This window comes from Globicephala melas, chromosome 7, assembly GCF_963455315.2.
Source record: "Globicephala melas chromosome 7, mGloMel1.2, whole genome shotgun sequence".
Taxonomy (NCBI): Eukaryota; Metazoa; Chordata; class Mammalia; order Artiodactyla; family Delphinidae; genus Globicephala; species Globicephala melas.
This window is the reverse complement of record NC_083320.1, coordinates 8,140,260-8,149,032: the sequence shown is the minus strand read 5'-3', so window position 1 is coordinate 8,149,032 and position 8,773 is coordinate 8,140,260. Positions and strand designations below refer to the sequence as shown.

At 54.7% G+C, this 8,773-nt stretch overlaps 1 long non-coding RNA gene across 1 annotated transcript; it reads left to right on the top strand.

The window, feature by feature from the left end:
* Positions 1-4,415: 4,415 nt before the first annotated feature.
* On the top strand, positions 4,416-8,327 carry LOC132597557 (uncharacterized). Its single transcript, XR_009564452.1, has 3 exons — positions 4,416-4,682; positions 7,615-7,697; positions 7,810-8,327. It is a non-coding gene; the product is annotated as an uncharacterized lncRNA (long non-coding RNA).
* Positions 8,328-8,773: the final 446 nt, after the last annotated feature.

Genomic DNA, 8,773 nt, shown 5'->3' with positions numbered 1-8,773 from the left:
CGAGCCCACACCATGAAGATGTTATGGGATGTAAGGGAAACAACACAGGTCCTAAGGCATGATGTCTGGCACTTAGGAAGCTCACATACTTCAGCTGTCATGATTATTATCCTCCAGCAGGCTGGGGACACAGGGGGATTCAGGGATCTATGTAGGGTGACCAACCACCCCGGTTTGCCTGGGGTTCCTGGGATATGGGACTTCCAGATTTAAAACCAAGAAAACCCCAGGCAAAAACCAGGATAAGTTGGTCACCCTAGACCCGGGTCTCTTTCCGTGGTTTTTTTTTTTTTTTTTGGCTGTGTTGGGTCTTTGTTGCTGTGCATGGCTTCCTCTAGTTGTGACGAGCAGGGGTTACTCTTCGTTGCGGTGTGCGAGCTTCTCATTGCGGTGGCTTCTCTTGTTTCGGAGCACGGGCTCTAGACACGTGGGCTTCCGTAGTTACAGCGCATGGGTTCAGTAGTTGTGGCACACGGGCTCTAGGGCATGCGGGCTTCAGGAGTTGTGGAAAGCCAGCAGCCCACCCTCTGGCTGGACACAGTGCCATGCCGGCCACATGACTTGGTGAGTAAAGATCTGGCTGGACATCAGCCCCGACCCCTGCCCTTGGCTGGGTGCCTTATACAGATCACAACCCACACACCTTCATGCTGCAGCCCTGGCTGTGGATTCCTTCATTCATCCATCCCTCATTCCCAGCAGCGTCTCCAAATGGGAGACCTTGGCTGAAGCCAGCCCACTGATGGATTTGCCCTACACAGTGTTTCTTTTCTTTTTAATATTTATTGATATATTTATTTGGCTGCGCCGGGTCTTAGTTGCGGCACGCAGGATCTTTGTCGCCGCTTGCGGGATCTTCGTTGCGGCATGTGGGCTCTTTAGTTGCAGCATGCGGGATCTAGTTCCCTGACCACGGATCGAACCTGGGCCCCCTGCATTGGGAGCGCAGAGTCTTAACCACTGGACCTCAAGGGAAGTCCCCCTACACAGTGTTTCTTAAATTGGGAATTAGTTGCTAATGTTTAAAAGCCAGGAGATTTCAAATAAAAACATGGATTTCTGCTTCTCTTGACAAACGTAGGGGCCTTATTTCTTCTGGGCAACCGGCAGCTGAGCTGCCTACTCTAGAGGGAACTACCTGGCCTGTGTCAGTACTGAGTCGCCTGCCTGATCCCCAGAGGCATGCGTCTACTACCCTACCACCCCTACCCGGCAGATGGCTCCTGTGAGGAGGTCTGATGCCGGGCCCCAAGGGGATGAGAAGACAACCAGGTGTGTCTATCCCCTTCCCTCAAGGAGCTGCCACTTTCTGTAGATGAGACGTGAACTGTCCCCATGTAGTGAAAGCAAAGAATTCAGAGGAGGGAGATGGTCAGTTCAGATCCCAGTATCAGGGCCTCCTTGACTCAGACCTAAAAAGGGAGGAGAGATGGTGTCCCCGACAGAGGCATGGACAGCAAAAGTCGAGGCAGGCGTGATGGGGGCTTGGTGGGGGAGGGCGGCTGAGCAGCTCAACCTGCCTGGAGCCCAGAGCAGAGCGTGGGAGACAGAGCTGCCAGGGTGGACCTCAAATGCTTTCAACAAATATTTTCTGAACCAGGTAAGTGCCACTATACGCCAGGCACTGCTAGATACTGAGACTGCAAAGGTGAATGAAAGATTGAAACCAGGCTCAACCCAGGTCAGGGGAAGGGCTGAGCCAACTAGCACAACTGCCAAGTGCGGGCGTGTCTGGACCCAGGGCTCAGCCGTGTCCTCAGGGCTCTGTCTTTCCAGTTCAGCCCCTCTGTGCTGGCTCCATTTCCAGGCACTCAGCCACCTTCCTGGAAAGAGAGAGGCCCTTGTTTCCACTGGATCTGGCAGGAGAGTCCCAGGTGAGGACACTGCCAGGCCTGGCTTGGCTCCCATGCTCTCTGCTGAACCAGTCACTGAGGCTGTGGGAGTGAAATACCTCGTTACCTGGCCTGGGCCTCATGTCCACCTCTGAGGCCAGGGTCAGTCCAGAAATGGGGGTTCCCCACAGGAGGGGCTGCTGGACCAACAACATTTTGTGTGTGAAAGCCAGTAGAGTTGTGAAGAGCATGGCTTTGGGGGTCAGGCCACCTTGAATCCTGGCACTACCTCCTTCTAGCTGTGTTACTTTCATCCCCCCGTGTTTCAGTTTCCTCATCTGTCAAATGACAATACACCTACGGTGTCAGGCTGCCGTGAGGATTCAATGAGTCAGGGGTTTGGAAAGGCGCCTGGCACACAGTTGAGTGCAATGTAAGTGTCAGCGATCATTGTGATTATTAGGACAGAAGGGTTCCATGGAGCTGTGTACTAAGAACGGAATTTCCCTGCTTGTTCCTGGCCTTCCTCTTTGCGGTGGGATTAACAATTGTGTTGTCAAATATGCCTGACAACGCATCTTCTCTGCAGGTGGGACCTGCAGGTAGCCAGGTGCTACTGTACCTGGGCCAAAGGTCAGGGCCGTGCACTCAGGGCTGAGGAATCCAACTTGGAGAGAAGTGGGTGCACCTCAGCTCTGGCCAGAGCGAGAAAGCAAAGGCCCAGAGGCAGGAGCTTGGAGAAATGCCCCGTTTTATAGGCAAGAGTAAGCAATTCATGTGACACAGGAGCAATCAGCAAGTGGGGGTGACCCAGCCCATCACGAGCCTGTGAGCCCACCGTGTTGGATGAATAAAAACTGAACAACTATTGAAGCATTGGGGAGAGGCAGTCAGTAGAGACAGAGGTGGTGTGTAAGGGGAAAAAGAATGAGCGGTCGTCAGAATAACAGGGTGGCTGTGTGTAGGGTACCCTTTGGTGTTGAGAATTGAGGCACAACCAAGTTATAAATTCACCCCCACAAAGCTGGTGCCTCCGCACCCCTTCTGGTTTATACGTTAGGGTTAACACCTGACAGCCACCAGCGTTTCTCTAGGATCAACAACAGTCGTTTTGGTTGTACGTTCTGCCACTGAGAGATTGGCCAGTAAGCAGAGGTTCTGCTTAAAGAAACATCTAGGCTGACCTAAGAGCCATGGGACAGGCACAACATCCTAACCTCTGAGCCCGGCTGGGGCATGGCTAACAGAAGGAAACCGACAAGTCCTGGGAGATAGCAGAGGAACACTGTGGCTTCAAGGGTAGGGCTTGGTCCAGGAGTCTCCGGATGGGCAGTATCCACTGAACTTGCACTGGCCCTCCCTGTGGAGTCCTCAAGTGGGCACTGCGGTCCTAGAAGATGGACCATTTCCTCGTCTACAAAATGCCTCACAGGGATGCTCTGGTCAAGAATGCATATAAAAAAACAAAAAATAGCATTTAACAGTAGGCATGTGACATGTTAGTGTTCTTCCTTCCTTGTGGTTTTCTGCATTGTCTGTATATTGGGCAGGAGTCTCTTAACGGAAAGTGACAAAAACCCACGGATTTGGTGGACTGGGCAGAGAAGGGCTGAGAAGGAACCGGCTTTCAAGATGCCTGGTGTCAGGGACTCAAAGCTGTCAGGACACCTCCATCGTCTATCTATTAGGCAGGAGTCTCTTAACAGAAAGTGACAAAAACCCATGGATTTGGTGGGCTGGGCAGAGAAGGGCTGAGAAGGAACCGGCTTTCAAGATGCCTGGTGTCAGGGACTCAAAGCTGTCAGGACACCTCCATCGTCTATATATTAGGCAGGAGTCTCTTAACAGAAAGTGACAAAAACCCATGGATTTGGTGGGCTGGGCAGAGAAGGGCTGAGAAGAAACCGGCTTTCAAGATGCCTGGTGTCAGGAACTCAAAGCTAGCAGGACGCCTCCATTGTTATGTCCTCTGCCTCCATGGCAACTCTGCCCCTCCCCCAAGCCTCTGCTTCTCGTGGGGAATGAGGTTCCTGGAGGCTCTGGGCCCACAGCCTTGCGCTTTCCAGACGAAGAGGAAAGGTCTGGTTCCTGCTCCAGTCTGATATTTCCCAAGGGGAAGGACTCTGGTTGGCCCAGGCTGGATCACATGTTGGAAAGGCTTTTCTCAGCCAGTGCCCGTGGTACCTCTCTAAGCAGGCAGTTCTGAGCACCCTGAGCCACGCCCCTCCCAGAGACAAAACGAGGGAGCCGGGCAACGTGTCCTCTCCTGGCCCGCCTGGGTTCCCCACAGCAGGTGGCACAGCCCTGACCTCCCTCCGCACCTGCATCTGAAAGCCCTCCCGGTAAATAATAGTCACTTTTCCCACAAAACCAGGCGGGCACTCCGGATGAGATCAGCTCTTTGCACAAGACCACACAGAGCCCAGCCTCAGGTTCTAAGCCCTGCAGAGCGCCCACCGCTACATGTGAGCTTGTCTGTGAACGTTCTGCCCACAATCAGAACTTTCCCTTAACCATGTGCTTTGGAAAGATCTGAGGCATTGTGACGTGTTCTCCCTCCAGCTCCATGGATTGAAAATTATTCCTTTGGAGCTCTGAATTTTAAATATCAATCAATGAGAAAATAGGACTCACCTAAAACACATGGTTTTGTTTCTGACCACCTGTATTTTATGAGTGCTTGTCAAAATGCAGTTTTTGATGGCCCCTGAACGATTCTGGGCCTCATCTCCCAGTCTGCACTTGGGGATTCGGCACTTGATAATCTGCTACGGTGTGAAATGGAGATGGGCAGGGAGACGCAGCAGCCTCGGAACGACACCCATGCCAGAAACTCCGCGAAGTGCTCAGGTAGGTCCCTCCCTCCCCACTCTCCCCACCCAGGGGTGGCCTGGCCAAACCGCACCCAGCACAGCAGGCGCGGAAGTGAATGCCTCAGCACAGACGCCAGGGGAAGGCGCAGGAGTGGAGGAGGGAACCAAGGATGGGAGCAGAGTGGCGTGAGCAGGGCCCAGTGTGTCCTCCGCCAAGGCAGATGGCCTAGCGCGGCTGAGATAGATGTCCTAGGCGGCTGGAGGGGAGGGGAATGGAAACGCCCCGTGCTGCCACCTGCTCCTTGTTTCCAGAGCAGGGACCCAGGTTGGCGCCTGGTGAGAAACACGAAGCAAAAAGGGGTCAATCAGATGGGCGACGGCGAACAAAGGCCCTTCTCTGGGGGAGAAACCCCGGCTGGCCGCGGGGCTCACTCAGGCCGCCACGGGGCCCTCGCCGGCCGGCCCGAGGCCAGGCGGCGTTGTTTCCTCGTCTGGGGCTGGTCCCCTTCCGTCGCGGGGAGGAGCAGCACCGGATCGGAACGGAGGGTGCGGCCAGGAGGGCGAGGGGCGACGAGGGGCGGGGTCATCCACCGCCCTGCCCAGCCCCGCCGTCTCCATGGCGACGGCTACCTCACCGCGGAGACTGGGAGAGCTGCAGAGAGAGTCTTTGCCGGTTGCTGCGCAACGGCCCAGTGACGTCAGGCGATTGAGTTTGGTTCCCAAGGTAACTGACCAGGCAGCTGGGCCCGGAACTATTTGTGTCTGTCCCCAGAGGGTCTGCGGAGCCTCCGGGGTCTGGCGCAGCTGAGGAAATGCGCTCCTGGCCCGCGGGCAGGCGGGAGACGGAACACAGAGGCCCTTTCAGCTCTCGGAGACTGGCGACCCAGGCGGGGCGGGGTGTGCGCCCAAAGCCGGACGCCCCAACTCCGCTCCCTGCCGCTCGGGTTTTTTCCCCCCGCTCCTGCCCGGGTGGCCCCTGGACCGCCAGGCTTTGTCCTACTTATAAACGCCCTGCTGGGTAAACTCCTTGAAGTAAAGCGCTTCTGTTTGTAGCATCCCGGCCCGCACTGTCACCCTCACTGGCACACAGCGGGCTCTCAGCGCGGCCTCTCCATGGGACTGTGGACGTTCGCTCCCCTTTCAGAGCTGCGAGACGCTTCCAGCACTCAGAACCCCTTGTCAGGTTCTGATCTCGAGCCCTGGTGAGCCGATCAGCAGACCGGCTCCATAATTTGGGGGCCACAATGCAAAAATAAAATGAGGGGCGGTGGGACAAGGTAGGGAACGGGCCCCAGTGCTGCCCACTGAGAGTAAACTGCAAGAGAGTGAAAGTGACAAGCACATGGGTAAACTGAGGCAGGTGGCGTCAGTCACAGAGGAGAGAGGATAAGGTTCAAACCTGGAGCGGCAGAAGGTGAGGGACAAGGCACGACAGGAGCAGAAAGAGTAGCAGGTGTGTAAAGACAAAGCAGTGACCTAAATTTGGGCCTGAGAGCTGGCCCAGGCCCGCCTGGGGGACCCCTCAGAACTCAGCACTGTAACTGGGTCTTGGGACTTAAGTGACACAGTCTATCCAGGCCTCTCAGGCTCCTCCTTCGTTAGGCACCCGTCAAAACAGGGTAACACCCAAGCCTCTCACAATCTGTCTCCAGGGAGACACTACCACCTCCGCCTGTCCAATGGGCCAAGCCGGGCTGCACTCAGGGCCATGGGTTTATGAACCCAGGCCACAGAGAACAGGCCAAGCATCGACATCCAGACCAGCTGTTGACCCAGGAGCCAGGGCACACTCTGCCCGTCCCAGCAAGCGAGGCATCTGCTCCTTCCCTGTGAATCTTCACGGCTCTTGTCAACAGTCTGACAGCTGACTGGGGGCTCAGAGGGCAGGAGGCATCTGGCATCTCTGAAAGAGCAGCCGCAGGGCTGGCTTTCGCGGGCAGTGAACCTCCACAGCCTGATTCTCAGTTGAGAAAGCCTGCAGCCCTCATCCGCTCCTCCCCTCTGGGTGAAGCAGGCTCCATGATCCCAGATTCACACATAGGACCTGTTCAAGGGTTCACCCAGGCCCACCTCCCCACCGCCCAGGTTCCCTGGTCTGTCCCAGATGACCCCTCGGGAATGGGCCCTGGGCCTAGGAACCAAAGCTGTGGAGCAGAACCAGCTACATAATTTATGGGGCCCAAGTGCAAAATGAAAATGCAAGGCCCCTTCTTCAAAAAGTATTAAGAATGTCAGGACAGGGACAGCAAAGCATAAAACCAAGCACGGAGCCCTGCGGGACTACACAGATTGCAGGCTCACAAAACCAGGCCAGCTGGTGTGTCCTAGACACCAAGCAAGCCTCCTTCCCGGGCACAGCCCACCTCTTCCCTCTCTCATGGTCCATCTGTTGGCCTCTCCCCGCACTGCCGCTGGCTGCTTCCAGGACCACTGTCCTAACCATCCATTCAACACAATGTGGGCATCTAGAGGGTCCTCAAAGAGGCCCACAAGATATTACATGGGGTGTGGGGGGGAGATGTACCCAGTGCTTTCTTTTTTTAAAAAAATAAATTTATTTATTTACTTATTTATTTTTGGCTGCATTGGGTCTTCATTGCACGTGCGGGTTTTCTCTAGTTTCGGCGAGCGTGGGCTACTCTTCGTTGTGGTGCAGAGGCTTCTCATTGCGGTGGCTTCTCTTGTTGTGGAGCACGGGCTCTAAGCACGTGGGCTTCAGTAGTTGTGGCTCGCGGGCTCTAGAGCGCAGGCTCAGTAGTTGTGGCACACAGGTTTAGTTGCTCCGTGGCACGTGGGATCTTCCCGGACCAGGGCTCGAACCCGTATCCCCTGCATTGGCAGGGGGATTCTTAACCACTGCGCCACCAGGGAAGTCCCCCAGTGCTTTCTTATCAAAGGACCAAAACCACAGAACAGTTCCAGGAATGCTTGTTTCTGCAAATGCTGGATGTTTGATTCTCTATTTTCAGCTGAAGAACACTTGCTCTTGAAAAGATACCTGAGGGTCATCTGCATAAGATGATGAAGTATGAAGTGTAGCAGCTGATTGATGGTAAGTTGGCACTGGTAACACTAAAACAGTACACAAGGACAAAAGTCAAGGATGTGTTTGTGGCCTCCTGAGGTCTACATCACGCCCATGATTCATCTCACGCTGTCCTCAGGGAACCAAGGGAGAGAACTTCTGCCTCAGCCCCTCTGCTTCATCTCCACCCTGGGATCAGGGCCTGCAAATGCCCCTGCTGGACTCCCCGCTCCCTCTGCCAGCCTCTCTGAATCCTACCCTCCTGCCAAAGTGAGTCCCCCCATGTGGGCACTGTGCTGCACCATCCAGGTCCCCTGCAGCCCTGAAGGAGTAGGGTGCCCCCGTGCTGGGAGTACAGGCTGCAGACACAAGGACCCTCAGCTGTCAGCCCTCTCTGGAGATCCCCTCTACTGAAGAAAAGAAAATGCCTTGGCCGAAGCCAAGATCTTCAGCTGTTTAAAGCATCCCTCTGGCTACAGTGAAGAGAATGAATTCACCACATGCATCGCCTGCTGTTGGGCACATGTTAACCCTTCGGCCTGATAGTTTTAACCTGTAGTTGTGCGAGATAACGTGTCTGCTGCTTGAGGTTGGAACCCAGCCCTTGGACTATTTGGATCCTTGCATGGCCTTGCACTGAGTAGGTGCTCAATAAATATTTACAGATAGCAATCAGCTGACACTTCTGTTTCTGCAGTGATCTCTGGGAGTCTTGCTTCTCAGACCAGCATCAGTAGCACTTGGGAGCTAGTAGGAAATACGCAATCCCAGACCCCACGCACACCTCCTCAATCATAATCTGTAATTTAACAAGATATCCCAGAAATTCAGATACATGGTAAAGTTTGAGAAGCACTTCTGGCGAGTGGAATAACTAGAGGGCTAGACGAGGAGGTGTGGGAAGTCGGAAGTGAGGCAGGAGGCGAGCTCGGGTGCATATAGAGGGCTCACCTGGGGAGTCTCCCTTAAGAGTGGCGATCACCCTGAGTCACTGAGTCTGAGACGGGACCAGTAATAAAGCTAACTCTCGCGTGCCTTCTATGTGCCAGACACTGGTTTCTCAACCCTTTACAGCCAATAACTACTTTAGTCTCCACAACAGC